This window comes from Anopheles ziemanni, chromosome 2 (assembly GCF_943734765.1).
Source record: "Anopheles ziemanni chromosome 2, idAnoZiCoDA_A2_x.2, whole genome shotgun sequence".
In the NCBI taxonomy this organism is placed as follows: domain Eukaryota; kingdom Metazoa; phylum Arthropoda; class Insecta; order Diptera; family Culicidae; genus Anopheles; species Anopheles ziemanni.
In genome coordinates, this window is record NC_080705.1 from 42,230,961 (window position 1) to 42,248,212 (window position 17,252).

The 17,252-nt window shown below is 41.4% G+C and overlaps 1 long non-coding RNA gene across 1 annotated transcript; it reads right to left on the reverse strand.

The window, feature by feature from the left end:
- Window positions 1-431: 431 nt before the first annotated feature.
- LOC131281163 (uncharacterized) lies at window positions 432-15,927 on the reverse strand. Its single transcript, XR_009188652.1, has 3 exons — window positions 15,793-15,927; window positions 14,477-14,625; window positions 432-579 (listed from the first exon to the last, which is right to left on the reverse strand). It is a non-coding gene; the product is annotated as an uncharacterized LOC131281163 (long non-coding RNA).
- Between the last annotated feature and the right edge of the window lie 1,325 nt (window positions 15,928-17,252).

Genomic DNA, 17,252 nt, shown 5'->3' on the forward strand with positions numbered 1-17,252 from the left:
GGTAACGCAACGCTAACGCACCGTAACGCCCGCAGCAACCGGAGAGAACAACCACATTAGTACACCCTCGGCGCCTTAGTGAGTAGTGGTGGGTTCTCGCCCGGTGGAGCGCGATCTCGCGAGATGTTGAGCCGGTTCGCGAGATATGATTTGCATTGCACGCCCGATCAAAACCGCGACCAGATCGGACGCACACTACCCAGAGCCGTACTCACACGCGTCTAGTAGATACGCCAATCCTGCCCGCTTTTTATCGGCGAAGCAATGGCTTAAAGCGGGGTCTTTTCGGTTCCACACAACGATCCCCCAGCTCCGGGAAATGTCGGACGATGGACACACCTGATGCTCACTGGAAACGACTAGTGGCTAGCATTTTTTTCCCCCATTTACTTACGTTTACACACACCGTTTTTCTTTATCGATTTCTTCCATCGTCACCAAAACGATCACTTTCGAACGTACGCACACAAAACATCACACATAATATTACTAATTTAACGTAAATTGCACACAACGATTCCCTTTTTTCTTCAATTGCACTGAGTATGACTTAAGTACTGGTCGATGCAGCAAAAAGAGCTAGAGAAAAGGAAGAAAAGAAGGGGAGTGCATGAGTAGATTATTTTTATGATACTCTATTTTACTAATTGTGTACATGCATTCACCGGTGGATGGTGTATGAAACATGGTAAATATCTAAAGCTGCTAGAAGATGGATGCAATCTTTCAATGCAATGAAATAAAATATGACACTTCAGCCGAAAGTGACAGCCATTCGTCTTCTAGCAATATCGAAAAAATATGACGACCAAACCCTTTAACCTTGAGATGGCTCATTGACTGCGTACATTGCAAGAAGAGGACGTATGTATTTAAATTATCCTGATTCCTGATGATTATTTAAACTAATCTTCGCATGGAAGTATCTTTTGAACTCATTTTTCAACACAAAAAAAAAATGTATGCCATTTTTATTACACCCTGGCGAATACCGATCACCCAAATCAACGATAGAATCATGATGCTGTAGGCCACTTTTAAAAGAAGTTTCATCATTACCAGTTAGGTTTGAAAATAGATTTTTTGTTTTGAAAACTGACTTTGAGTAGGACAAATATAAATCAAATGTCTCTACTTTCAGCGAACGAATGTTCCCCATTCTCTTGCCAACCCTTTTAACCTTTTGCTCACATTGCGTGCATACACTGCAAATGTGTAAAATTCGAAAAAAAAAACACAGTTCATTCGAAAACTAAAAACATCCGAAGGAAAAATAGAAGAATCACCAAACCAAATAGTAGAGGAATTAATCGCCTCCAATTTGATTTTTGTCAAATGCGTGAGAATAAAAGAGATTAAAGAATTTAGAAGCTTCCAATGCTAACGTTAGAAAACAATCTTCTAGAAGGATCTTTTGCTTATGGACTCATTTTGCAACAAGAACAAATCTATTTGATCTAATTTATATTAGATCCCGAAAAATACCAATACCCTTACCCCGGTCGAACCCTAAATGACCTTCGCGATCCACGATCGATGACCACGAACAATTTCACTCTTATGGATTTTCGCAGATGGATTTAAAACCAGTTGGATCTTCTTTCAAATCAAATGTGCCATCAAAGGTTCCTGCCAAACCTTTTAACCTTGAGCTCACATTGAGTGCATAGACTGCAGCCATTCAAAAAACAAATCGTCTTTCAAGTGGTAGAATCAAAAAACAACACACCACAGAATACCTTCAGTTATCGTATCAAAGTTCCCCTTTAGCTTAGGAACGGCAACGGTTAGTCACGTTCTAATAGACTTTGACTTTCCGATATGCTCGTTTGCTTCAAACGATAACGGAGATGAAATTTTATCAACTTCAAACATATGAGGAACTACATCACTGTTTCCAGGCGACGATAATATCATATCAGCCCAAGGAGAAAGGGGCGCCACGTGTGAAACCTAAATAAAAAAAACCGTGCGGGAAATTCCGCCGGCCGGCGAATTGCATCACCTCACCAAACGGAGGCCCGTGATTGGTTAAGGAACGGTGCCCCCGTTAGCAACAGTTTCCACGACAGCGTCGACCACCGGATGTCCGCGTCGGACTGTGCTGCACCCCTTTTTCAATGACGATGCAGCCGTTCAATTCAAGGTCTTCCGGCGCGGTGGAATTCGGCACCATTCCACCGAAGCCAGACGGGGCGCTGGAATACGAACATCAAAATGGGATCGAGGTGGATTCCTGTGCACGGCACGGCATGAATATGACACGTACGTGTGGGTTTTGAAGGAACAGGAAAAGACACACCGACGTGAAGATTCAATAACACTCGCGCTACATAAAATGTCCTCACTTCGAATTCTTCGAAAACGCACAGTTCAAGGATGATGCAACAGTGGGAAGTATTGTTAATCAAAGGATGGCCGACCTGCACCGCCCGCATACTCACGCGATGAGTAACTGCCTCGTGACGGATCACGAACCACGTGTCGATAACGCTACAACGACCTTTGCACGACAATGGAAACCACTTGCACTTGCTTCCGCGAGAACTGCCTTCGCTAACGTCAACTTCTTTAATGCGGTCCGGGGGCCGGCCGGTCGCAATTAAATAGCCAAGAGCCGCGACATACTCGCGGTGCAATACGTAAATGCACGTAACGCACACAGCAGCATGTGCTGGTGCGAGATGCACCAATAAGAAGGTAGTACAAGAGTGGCGTGAACGATTAGAAGGGGGAATTTTCTTCCGAACACGGCCAAGGGATGTGGGGACAAAGTTCATTTTGGTTTTCATTTGTAACGAAAAGTTAACCCTATGGTTTAACAGTCAGAAAACACCATAAAATCTGCGTAAAGAACTTTGAAAAGCAATTCCACAAGCATAAAAATCCCTTATAAATTTCGCCAAAGGGGAGAATTAATGCAAATTTTAAACTTTTCATTTCATTAAAATTGAGAAAAAATTAAAAGGAATAAATTCATGAGAATCATCTCGGGCAGCACAATTGGCTGAAGTAATAAAAGTTGAAACAGTAGTTGTAATATCAGTTGAAGTAAAGTAATAGACATAGAAGTAATAGTTTTGGTAGTAAAATAAAAATAAAACATCGTGGATGTCTGTTTAATTTTTTTTATCAAACGCACGAAGCCACGGAAAAACTGGACAGGAACACAAACATGCGTCACACGTTACAAACTGGTCGTATATAGCGGCCATTTTGTTAACCCGCTCGAGGAGCCCTTCTGCCTTTGGAACAAGATCACGCCACCGAAAATTCCTCCCGGAGGGAAAAGGGAACCTCACGCTACCCGTCCACCCTCACTGCTACAGCTACAGCGTCGGGGCGTTTGGGCCGGCCAGTATGTTTGTCAAAGTTGGATGATCCCAAACCTCTTACCCCAACATAGGTTTGGGAATGGCGGAGTTATCTTCTGGAAGATTCTACTGCGACGCCATTTGGCCTAGTTCTGACGTGGCTTGTCATCACCGCTTCGCGAGCAACGCGTGACCAACGCGTGACCAACCAACCGGCATCGATATTCCATTTCTTTTGGAAAACAGTGAGTTCGATGATTATGGAACTGTAACGTAAAGTTAAACCTAAGGTTTAACAATCAGAAAACACCGCAAAGTCTGTGAAAAGAGTTTTGACAAGCGAAACCACAAGCATAAAAATCGCTTCTAAATTTAGCCAAAACTAGAAGAGCGAAGAATTCAAGCAAATTTTAAACTTTTCATTTAAATAAACAAGGGAAAAGATTAAAATGAATTAATTCATGAGAACATAAAAAACAATCGATGAACATAGAATGATTGGCTGAAGCAATAAAAGTTATAATTGTAGTTGTATTACCAGCTGAAGTAAAGTAATAGGCAAAGAGGTGGTAGTTTTGGTAGTAAAGGAAGAAACATGTTTCTCGGATGGCTATTTTACGTACCTATATTGATTCTAATGTATGTTGTTTGTGTAAACCCGAATCGCATAAGATGGCTTTAATTAGAATGTGTTTTAAAAATTACAATTTTTTAAGTATCTAACCAAAATAGTCAAGTAGCTTGTTAAAGTCGTTCATTCCACGCGAGTTTTTAATTCGAGGACAACTTTTATCAAAAAAACACGAAACCACGAAAAACAGGACAGGAATACATAGACTCACACATACCAAACTGGTAGAATATAGCGGCCATTTTGTGAGCCTGATCGCGGCCTTTGGACCACGATCACGCCACCGAGAATCCCTCTCGGAGGGAAAAGGGAACCACGTCCCGTCCACCCTCACTACTACAGTAACACCGCCGAGCCGTTTGGGCCGGCCTTGTTTTTTGCCAGAGAGCTGGAAGTTTCCACTGCAACGCTATTTGGGCCAGAGTTCTGACGTGGCTTGTCGCCGACTTTTCGTGTCGCGCACTTCCGATGCGTTTATCATCACCGTTTAGCGAGCAGTTCCTTCGTGGGCAACGCGTAGCCAAGGCGTGACCAGCCAGCCTGCATCGATATTCCATTTCTTTCGGCAAACAGTGAGTACGCGGTAGTGTGTTCCACAGATAAATGTACCCTTCTCAATGTCATGTTGCGAAGCAGCGCGCATCGGATGATATAGTTTTAAAGCCAACCGGGAAATTCACCAACCGGCGTGAATACACTCATAAACATGTGCACACATAATATTCCGGCCGTGAAAACATCTACACCAGCGACGGGCGGGCACAGGACTATTTTGGGAATAAAAACATGGAAGTGTGGAGACTTTTCATAGCGACGCACACTTCGCCTGCAAACCACAAGCGTTGTTCACCATGGGAACAAAGAAACATTGAACTGTGGCGTAATTTAATCCCGGGTGGCAAAAATAACCCGCTCTGCGCGATCCAGGTTTGTTTCTTCTCCAGAGTTGTGAGATTCCTACAAGAACACATTTTTTTGAAGAAAAACTCATGGTTCATGGCTTCAAGATCAAGATGAAAAGGAAAACTATTATGTCGCCAACAGGAGATGAAGATAGATACAGCCGTTGGCGTTAAATGTTCTGTCGAAAGTACAATGGTTTGGTTCTAAAACGACGTCTGATTCTAATAAAAAAAACACAATTATAAAAACTGCAACGTTTCGTAACGCCTATCAATGGTTTAATCGGTCGAGATATTTCTCGGCAGGCGATAATGAATCACTCTTGCAAAAACAATTGTTAGCAACAAGCTCGTATGCTTTTATTAGATTTCAATAGGAAATACACAACATTTCAACCCGGACGGACAGAAGAAGAAATTGAAGAATATTGCTAGAAATTTTCGAAAAGTTATGCTACGTAGTGCGTCCTTTGATGTGATTGTGAGATGTGATGTACAAGACCAAACTTTTCTACAGTTTTTCACTAGTTTGCACTTTTAAAAACTTTAGATAGTATATTAATGAATGTCCAACAATAGATGTTTTGGAGGGCCAAAGATAACTAAACCGGTACCCTCCCCTATACGAGAAGACTGACTTTCCAACGCAAAGAAAAGAACTCTCGTCAGCCTAATGAGTAAGTATAACCGACGACGGTCGATATGCTAAATAAGAACAAGTAGAGTGAAAAATAGCTGTTTTTTTAAAGCGGAGTGCTTAGTAGGACGTAGCATATCCCCGAGGAGTGTTACTATGCCCCAATGATGTGCGGAATATTACAGATCGGTAGTCAGCCAATCGTTAAAATAGATGCATGAGAGATACAAATTGACACGCTTTTATAAAACATGGTGACCAAGAAGTCAAATTTAAGTTTAACGACTGCAAGAAATATTTCACACAGCTACTTCTGTAAATATTTCTCGGAGAAATAATTTACTTTACTCGAAGAAATAGTAACGTTTATGAAAAAACTTGTTTTATGTAATTTTCACCAGTTTTAACCTCCACTCTATGATCGCACATCTACTTGGGAGGTGATCCAAAATACTTCTCTGCCACATGATTTCCATTCACTTTTGCATATTCAATCACTTTTAACTTGAACCTGGATTAATACAAAATTCTCTTTGTTGGAGGCACGCTGCTTCAATTGGACGATTTTGAAGACGAATACCAAAAATCAATAAAAAAATCAACCAGTTGTCAACAAATCTGTCATACACAAAATGGTCAAAAACGTCTCGAAACGTCCAAATTTAAATCGACCGGTAATCCATAAAGCTATAACCGAAAAGTGTATAACGACTTCCTTAATCTAACTTTGGTCATTTTTTAATTAATGGGGGCCATTATACAAAAATACGATAGTTTCTTGATTTTGTTGTGAAAAAGAGAGAGAGTTGAGTGAGCTTAACATATCTCTTTAGAGGAAAATTTTAAAACACTTTTTTTCGAAAGATAAATCTTCATGCATAGATAATGAGGTTTTATGCGTTGAAACTAGTTTCAAACATAATTAAGTATAACATGAAGGGTCAACAAATAAATTAAGTTAATAGAAATACCGTGGACAATTGAAATAAAAAAAAAAGTTATAGAGTTATACATCTTATAAGTGTAAACCTTTTTTTAAAGGAAATTGAACCTACCGTGGTCATTTACGGTACTGTCAATCTTCACAAATTAATTGCAAAATTCAACATCTAGAAGCTAAGTAAAAATTATTACAGTAGGGCTCTGCTCATGGTGCATACACTTTCGGCTTTCGGTTTGCTTATTGCAATGGCGTTCTATCTAACGTTTGCATTACAAAAAATAGACAAATGTTACCGAATTTTCATGCAAAAATGGAAAACGCTAGCAACTTTCTGTAAAAAGCAAAATAAAGATTAGCATTTCTTGCAAATTGTGAACAAGTTTGACAACTGTATCATTTAAATTGTTACAACATCCAGCTTTATCGCGGACCACGTGACCAAAGATTATTTAAAGCCAGACGGCGGCGAGTGGTAAAAAACCCTGATAATTTATGTTCAAACGGAGTAGCATTTGGTCATGAATGCCTCATAATAACTGAAAAACATCCTTAAACGGCTGATTTTGTCGGCTATGGCTAAAGTATCGGCCAAGGGCCGTAAGGCCGGCTTACTGGCCGTCGAGTTATTTTTTGAAACTACTTAAAAGATTTAACTATACAATAAAATTTACTTCATTATATTAGCTTGGTTAACTTTTTTCGTATCACCGATGAAAATTTGGCTTTTTTTAATGCAAACGTTATTTGGTGTGAATTTACCAGTGAGAATTTATCCAGTCGTTACCATGGAGCAGGATATCGTTCCTGAGCGATTAAAACCTTGTTTTTTTGAAGAAAATGCATTGAGGAGAATTGCGAAATTAAAAATTGAATACGTTATTCATGTTTCCCCGAACTATTTATTATTTCACTCAGCAAAATGACCAGTGAATCACAAAATAAGAGATATCAGTGAGTCACAAAATTAATAAAATTAGGTGCAATCGTAGAGAACAACCATTTCATTTCTGGAAATGAAAGCATAGATTTTCTATATTTTATTTTGATACGAGAAATAAGCACATTTCTTAAGCTGCTGCTGCTAGAAGACGGATGCAATGGAATAAAATAGAATTTGAAACTTCTACCAACAGTCATTGCAATACGTAGGTTGCCTTTTAAGTTTCGGGATTTGAAAAAACTGGTGATGCAATCTACCAACTAAAAATTTTATCGTAAAGTTTGACGTTTTTGAGGTTATATGTACTCAGAACGTTTTGACATACGAGCGCTATTTGTGTTGTTAAAAAAATGTTTAAAGTGTCAATGTCCGGCAAATTGTGGAATTGGGTCGTGGACATTTTCGTGCGTTTATTTTTTGCAACTTTCGACGTGAATTGACATAGCAGTAGTGCATGAATGAACTTAATTCAACTTTTGGTGATGAAGCTCCATCAATGATCAGTATTTATCGATGGTTTGGATAATTTAATCGTGGTCGGAGTTCACTCCAAGATGAATTTCGTGAAGGTCGTCCAAAATCAGTTGTCGTTCCGAAAACAATTGATGCTGTGCGTGAACGGATATTGTAAGATCGTCATGTGACTTTTTGTGAGATAGAGACTACCTTAGGTATTACTGGGACCAGCATATATTTAATATTGCATGAACATTTAACTGTCAAAAAAATTTGCTGGTGTTGGTTTCCACAAAATTTGTCAATCTCTAAAAAAAAGACTCGTGTCGATTGGTCGGAAAAAATGCTCGAAAAATACGATTGCGGTGCTTCAAAACTCGTCTTTAATATCGTGACAAGTGATGAGTCGTGGATTTACGCGAATGAGCCCGGAACTAAACTGCAATGGACTGTATGGGTGTTTCAAGATGAGTCGAATCCAACCAAAGTTGTTCACGCACGAAGCACTTCCAAGCAAATAGTCGCATGTTTTTTCGGAAAAACTGGATATATCGCAACCAAACCTCTAGAACAACGCAGAACAGTCTATTCTGAGTGGTACATAACCATTTGTTTGCCAGTTGTCTTCCAAGAAATAGGGAAATTCAACCGCTGTCGACGGATCACCCATCACCGCGACAATGCGAGCTCTCACACATCGGTTCAAACAACTGTATTGTTAAGTACTCAAAACATCGATTTAATGAGTCATCCGCCATAAAGTCCTGGATCTAGCACCAAATGACATCTTTGAATTCCCGTACGTAAAAAATAAACTGAGATTTCAACGTTTTTCAACACCTGAAGAAGCGAAGCTCTCTCAAAAAAGACTCGTGTCGATTGAAACTTTAAACATGTTTTTAACAACACAAATAGCGTTCGTGTGTCAAAACGTTCTAAGAACGGATAACCTCTAAAATGTCAAACTTTACGATAAAATTGTCAATTAACAGATTGCATCACCAGTTTTTACAAATCCCGAAACTTAAAAGGCAACCCTCGTATGTCGATGCTTAACCATCTTGGTTGGATCATTGCAATGTAGCAATAAAATACGCACAGAAATATTCTAATGACTGTCACTTTCGGCGGAAGTGTCATATTTTATTTCATTTCATTGAAAGATTGCATCCGTTTTCTGGCAGCTTTAAAATGACATAATAAATTAGTAAAACAGGTACAGTTAAAACAACGCCTGTTGCTGTCATTCCATGTGAACTTCATCCATTTCCTTCCCTGTTGAGATGAAATTACATCAACCGAGCACACGCGCGCATAGAGACCAAAGCAGATGTTCCTCCGCATTACTCCCAAAAGGGGTTATGTAGCTCCCGGATATCTACTGCTCAAGGGGACGACCTACCAAGGGAGGGGCAAAATGTAAAGCATATTAAATTAGGCAATCGTGCAGCGCCACATCTCGTTCGTTCCCCTCGCGAAGGAGCGCACACTCTCGACTCAACACTAATGACCTTGACATTGAGAGGAACTTTTCTTGGATCCGACGGTGGCAACAGTCGCTGTGTAAGTACCGGTCGGTCTCTGAGTTCTTTCGCCGACGATCCGGACGGTTGGTAAAGCAGCGCGCCTGGCTCTCCAAAATTCATACACGCCTTTCTGCGTCTGCGCAGACGCCGCAAGTCAAGATCGGCTCACGGCCAACGATCACCTTGTAGTGTATGCTGGCTGGCTGGTGGAGTGTGCGCACCACACGCCGCACCCTCGCTCCAAACTCGCTTGGTGTGCATGTACGAGTCTGATAGCCCCCCTACCCTACCCCCACCCCCCCATTTCCCTTGCCATGTTTGCCGGATATGGAAAATTGTGCGGGCAATCGGCCAAACATAAGCGTCCAAAACGCGAGCGAACCGTGCATGTGAACACCGTTTTCAAGCCGGAGCATTTCACAACTTACTACTTACGACGATTGGTAGTTTGAAACATATTTTGCGATCGAGAAGCTATCCACAAGCGTGGCGAAAATGAACATTTCTTCAATCCATCCGACCGACGAATGGTGGGTTTACGCAAATCGCATCGCTACTAAATATGATCGATGGCAAACAAATCCAACAGCCGTGGGGAAAGTAATCCACTACACCGCGGTACAATGATAAGATCTACCACGATCGGCTGAACAAATGTAGAAAATAAGAGATTCAAATCAAACTCTCTCAGCTCGATGTTAGATTATGAATGAATAAACATTTACTTCATTTAAAACACACTAAAAACAGTGTTAAAATTGATTGGAACAACTATCCGGCAGGCGGGGGTCCCCAACGGTGGCGAGGATCTGTTTGATTTTATTCAAGCATTCCAGTAGCGGATCCATCATTAACTTCTTGCACAACGCAAACCCAAACCACGAGTGTCTTCGGATGGCGCAAACGGTTTCTAATTTGCGCTGCGGTTCCACGAGTATTTGTATTTGCGTGTGCCCTGGGACCCCGGGGGGGAGGAACGGACAGGGGGCACCATTTTGGCGTCGAAATGTTAAATCAACCGGAATGTTGCCCGCACATTACACAATCGGTCTTGGCTCGTGTCGCCCATCGGTGCGTGTGTCATATACCGCGCCCAGCACGCGAACGCGAACGAAATTTACATACCGAGCCCGACCGTTGGAACGTGTGTCTTGAGTGGAAGGACAGGGATTGTCTTCGTTTCTTCTTCATCACGCAATCGATCAGCTGATTAATTCGTACTCCCTGCGGGAAACGCACATCCTCACTTGTAACCTAAGCTATAGACGTTTTTGATCGACTTAAAATCATTACTTTCAAAACTACCCCTCCCGGATAAGTTTTATGAGGTTTCTCTTTGTGGAATAGATTGATAGAATAGAGAATTGTCAGTCTGGTGCTCGATGGCGCAAAGAGAAAAACCCCATCCAAAACCATCCAAAATCAACCCGTTTTGAGACCGGTAAGTACCACCGGAAAACAGCATCCTTCACACTTCGTATAACAAACACACTCCAACCCACACACACAGACACAAATATACATACAAAAGCAAACAAGAATGATCTGATAAGAGGAAAACTGGATACCAAAAATAGGTTGAAGAGGACGCTCGGTAGGATGGATGCGACGAAGGTGAAAAATGGGGGAAAAGGAAATTGAAAAACGAGGGCCACACCATCACCCTCCAAGTTTCGGGGCCGTGTTATTCGTTGGCAAACAGTGCGAGGCAAGTGGCAAACAACACCATCAGTCGCCTATGTGTTCGCTAGGGAAGCCGAGGAGATCTCTTCTTACGCTATGGGCCCTCCGTATCGGTGGTCCTTCGGTTGGAACCGGTCGGAGGAAAAGACCAAAACGTATACACAAACACACACATATACAACTTTAGGTACAACACCTGACCACCGAGGCAGGAGAAGGAAGAGGCGATGAAGTGGAAACAGAAAACACTTACACTTGGCGCGGCAAGGGGAAGAATGTTTAAAGCACGGCCGAAAGGAAGCCAAATAAAATAGCTGATGATTATTATTTGAATGGGCGAAAGGCGAGAAAGGATGGACACTGTGAAGATGTGTGCCGTTCATTCGCTCATCGTTTCGTGGCCATCCCTCGATCGCCTCCTCAATGGACGACGGAAGACTTCGTCCCCTGTTCGAGAAGAGCTGCACCGAGGTTTCGACCTCGGGACGCCGGCCGGTCGTCATCGCTTCACACACAACAGGACGCCGGGTTATTTTTCCAGCACCCTTCGCGCACTTCTTGGATGGGTATTTTTATTGGATGTTTTGTTTTTTATTGGTGTGTATGTCTATTTTGTTGTGGTGGTGTTGGCTGTTTCTTTGAACGTAGGATACGATTTTCTCAAAGGTGAATACGTCAGATCCTAGAATACGAACTGAAGAATCTTGTTGATCCGTTACAGTAATGAGGAAATTTTAAATAAAGTTTCCTTTTCAAACCTGGGATAAATAAAAGCGGAGTATCTGAATGTTTTTTAAACTTCAAATGCTAGGACGTCTGTTTTTTTCTGTATTTTGAAAATAATTCTGCAAACTAAAACGCTTCCTAAAACCATTACAAAGTGACTAAATACTGCAAGAAAGACATGAACAAACTATATTTAGCACAATATCTGAGAAATAAAGTTTTTAAACCATCACAACTACGAATACCTTCCCAAGTAATAGACTTGTCCCAACGGTTACAGTATCTCTCCTCTTGATCGTTGTTGTTGATGACCTCTTTATTTGCAACTACCACTTCATTCCAGTACTTTATGGACTTTATTTTTCCCATCTGATCATACCAGATTAAAACATAACTGGATAATGGTGCGACTATTACCAACATTATTTGTCCCACCTAGAATGGCCAATTCTGTAAAGGATTTGGATATCCTGAGTATGCTTGGAATCTACTTTCGCGTACGTTTTAACGTCAAATAATACACATTCATTAAGTAAATGATTACAACATTGCAAGGATTGTTTTCTTAATTTATCAGCATTAGAAAAAAAGGTTTGAATAATTTTAAAATCCTGTACAGATTTCGTTAGTAGGATTTTTCCTATCACATGATAAAATTAATAATTGTTGCAGATGTTTTGGAAGAAATTCTCTTTTTCTCTCCACCATTTCTTCTACCAAGCCGCAAGAAGTTTATATTGTCAGGTAAAGTTGTCTATATTGCTATCTCTAATAGCGCCCCCGGTTGGAACAGTTGATTGGTTTGTGTGAACGATTGTAACGCAATCGAAGCCGGCATGTAAAGATCATGTGGCTACATTTAAAGGATATTCCTCTCTCCTCGCCACTCGACAACTTAATCCCCGTCTATCCATTTTGATGCAGATTTATGAGTCCTTTAACATTTCACTACTACCCGCTTTCCCTGGGGCTGTCAAACACCCGTGCCCACCCTTGGCCGAAAGCCGGTGCACCTTCCGGTCAGTCGAGAGTGCAACCGAGTTTGCTGCCGAGATTCATTCTTTCGGGAAAAGAAATTCACTATTTCATCGATGTTCCGACAGGCGGTGTGACAAGGAGAAAAAAAAACCCTACAGTACACGCGCATGCCTTTAGCCCCAACCATCCAAAGATTACCAACCGTGTGCTATCACTCGCTCTGGCCCTGTCCTTCTTCAGCAGAGTAGGTATCTTCTTTCATCGAACTCGCTCTCTATCGCTCTATTTCATGTTTCTTGTAAAACCAGCTGGTCGGTCGCTGGCTCAGTGGAACGGTTTAGTAAGAGGCTGGCTCTTTGTTTCGAAACGGACGACGGCCACCTTCACACAAGTTGCTGCTGCTGCTTTCTCCTTCGTTTGCTCGCTAGAATCGACACCCTCTTTGTGCCCTTTTACAAAATCCTACACTTTGGTTTTCACACTGTTTGCCCTTTTTTCCCGAAACACTACTCGTGCGCCCGTAACAGTGAATTACTTGGATGACACACCAAGTAGCATTGGCAGGTTTGATAGAAATTTATTAATTTTTACAATTTCCCTACACCGATTTTCCATAGCCTACCAACTGATTCATGCACTGCATTCGGTGGATGAAAAATTGCAACAACGTTTAGCACCGCGAGTACGGTGTGACACGTTTGGCGAAAACGGTGCGAAATAGAAAGAGTCAGCCGGGCAACCAATAGAAACGAGCGAAAGGGAAGAAAAAAGAGAGTGCGCTGTACGGGCTTTCACTTTTTCTTGCCCTCCGCAGATTGTTGAACTTTTCGATTCGCGCGTATCGTGTTGCCGCCAGCAGTCCGTCATCGGCGTCCCTCCGCCGACCCGTTGACGTCGACGTACTTCCCGCCACAAAGTCGGTGTCTTTTCGGTGGGGGTGGGTGCTCTGCCAGGGGGGTGGCCCTGCATCCGCAAGCAACCAGCTCCTGTCGCTTCGACAGTAGGATCCTTCGAGCGGGATCGTTTTTCTTTTCTGCGAGCTTCTTGTTTCCTTCTTGCTTTTCGTCCATCACTGTCATGTCATCATCCCGACGCCTACCATGTGTGCAGAAAGGGCAGAAAACCTCGCCACAAACGCGAAGATGTATGCTGGCCCGTTAGCAACACCGACTAGCCAGTCAATTTCATTCCTTTGCTACTCTGCCCCAGTGGCGAATCGAGCCGAAATGCACCGGAACCGGCCAACGAGCCTCCAGTTTTCACAAAAAAAACTGGCTCGCCGATAAAAGGTCCTTCATCTTCCTCCCACGCGATAAGAGCTGCAGGTGTAGTGTAGTGGCCTTTTGTTCTGGGAAATGGTCTATTTTTCTTTTGTTTTGTGACATCCTCGTTTAGTAGCCGTTCGTCAGAAGCTTCCCTACAACCCTTCAATGAGCAGTATTTGAAAACATCTGAACCAGCAGTGAATACGAACTCATTAGTGCAGTCAATTTTTAAATCACCATATCCTTATACAACATTAGGTTCAGCTCAACCTTTCTAATACGTTTTCAGCTACTTTTTTACCATAAAACGTGAACGGTGTTACTTGGGTCATGTAACAACAGTTTTTCTTTTTTCTCATTTTGTTGAAATTCATTACATTGAAGGGTTTATAAACAACCCTCACGAGTACAAAGCGCTACCGGCGCTTTGTGCAATGGATGAGAACAAAAAGAAACGAAGACACTTTTCGCTTACCTTTGCATCGTATCTATTACGAATCTGTCGACCTGTAATATGGACGAATATTGTTGCATTGTACTAGCACGGCTCTTCTGTTGATCGACGGATGACAGCTTCCCTATAGAATGCATCCTCGGTACATTTTTTTAGAAGCGTTGATGTCGCTAAACGGGAACGACATGAAAAATAAAGAAACACTATCAACCACTGGCAAATAATAGAAAAAAAATAAACAAGCCAACAATGGTATCCAGGAAAGTACACAAGTCACACACATGGACATAAGGGGGGACACATCTTCTCATCAGAGATTTCACAACGCCAGCTAAGGTTTTCGGAGGTTGTCTTTAATTTTTTTCTTTTGGCACATTCGTTTGCACTTTGAACCCATTTTCCTTCTTTTATTTCAAACGTTTCGTTACAACAAACCACTATACAGAGGTTTCTTTCTATATTGCAAAAGATAAGATCGAAACAGTCCCCCAGAAAATAAAATCTACACAACTCACGCAAACGGGGTTGCTTTTCCCTTTCGATTGCTTGACAGCACGACGCACATCGCATCTCCTTCGGATGAAGGACAAGGGCCTTTACACTTCGTCCGCCACATTGGAAAGGTATATTTTGTAGAAACAAATGAAATGCTTGCTCTTGGAAGCAAATGTACAAATATCCTCGATCCTCATCGAACCGCAATGATCACCCCGGGGAAATAACCGATAGAGAATCTTGGCTGAAAAGCGAATTTATTTGTAATCTCTCATTCTTTTTAGCGATTTTTTAAATCGAATGCTCAAACAGAAAGCCTCATAGAGGTAAACAGTTTTGTCAAAGAAAAGATTACTCCATCTGTTCTAGTTAAAAAAAAATTGTGTAACAACCACATTCACATTTTTCCTCACACCATCAAAACCCCTCGTTTGAACGCCAATAACCGATTCATTGACCTCTCGGTGAAAAAATAGTGCCGCACCAAGGTCAAAATTACCGGTTCGCGATTCGGTAAATACCGGTTAGTCTAACCAATCACAGAACATCGTGGTAGCATCCACAAGCTTCATTGACGCTGCGGCGAATAAGGAAACACGGGAACGCGTGGTTCGACGCATGAAAAGACGCAAAAACGACGTGCCACTTTAAACATTAAATACCACAGCCACATTACACGGGATTCCACACAATTAGTGCACGGGAAGGAACATGCGAGCAAACCAATGCTTTCCGAGGATGAGCAGCACTTGACAGCTCTTCTGCAAAAGGTTGACAATTCTTTCACTTTGCCATATCTCCACAATTTCACTAGCACACCACTGCTTTTGGGAGATACGTACGTTTATAGCTCCTTTCCGCAGGACAAAACACGCACCGGACAATCCGTACGGGATTCGCGAACAAGGATTGGGGGATAGAACTGAGCCTGCAGTTACTATTCCGGCTAAATTTACTCTTTGCAGCAAGACCGTTCGCCTTTGTGGTCGGACAAGCAATGAAGTTTCCGTCACAAATAGTGTTGGCAGAATCGGGATTCGAAAGATGCGAAAACTCGCTCCCTTGACGGATTCGATAGGATTGGATCCCTTTTGGTGGATTCGAATCAGATTTATCAGAATCGTGTGCGACTCGATTTGATTCCAATCTGTCTTGATTTAGTTCAAACTTGATCCGACGCATGTTCGGACTTCGATCAAATTAATCCGATGGCAGCGATACAAAATGGAATAGTTTGTTTTATACGTATTCTTTTTTTCTCTACTTTTGAGTTCCTTACTCAGATTATTCACATCTTTTGGTTATGATAGTTCTGTTGGTCTTCATTCTACCTTATCTTTCTAATTTTTTCATCGGCTCAGTAAAAGTGAACATAAAATCGAGTGAAAATTTTTGATATCCGACAGAAATTGTTTAGAAGCAATTTAAGGAAGCATAATTACGGACGAAAAAACGGTACTCAACAACGTTCAAGCAGACCATATCAACACCGAAGCTATTTGGACAACAAATTGCAAACAAAATATCCAAAATGCTTCTGATCAATCCTACGATGTAGTAACCTGCATAACTATTATGTAACCTTGGGCACAAAACAAAACTGACAGCAGCACTTTCTGACAAATCAAAACATTTATCTTTTGACCAAGGACAGTTAAGCAAGCTGCAAACACCTTGGGCATAATTCAAAATTATGGTTGAAACAGCAAATTAATTAAAAGCTTTTCAATTCCTTAACCGATTTGGAAAATTAACTGCACAAATGAATATGCTTTTCAACACATAAAACTATATTTTAACAAACTGAAATTAAAAGAATAAAAGTTCTTTACATTTTCAATTTTTGATCATCTTTCCATGGATTGTAATTTAAATTTTGAAATATGGCCGTTGGGTAACCTGATTAAATGAAACCCAAGATATTTTGTATAAGGGATTCTTTATTACGGACATATTGAAATACAATTTCATATTACAAACATCGAAATAACCGAAATGGATTGTTAGTGGATTTATTTGTGTTTATTTGTTCTGACTGTTGGTGTATTTGCTTTGAATCTCCGTGTATGGTGTATGTCGGAACGCAATCTTCCTTCTTTTGGAAACGTCTCATGTACTCCTCCAAACTACATGCCGATTCACTCGTACACGAAATATTATGGTGTTTCATTACTCATTACAAGGACAACATTAATGTGGAAACATTCAGACATTCAAAAACAGTAGATTCGCGCCATCTACTCTGTGTCGGTTAATGCACACGCATGTAGGAAAATGTGTATCCATAAGAACTGGTTTGCCT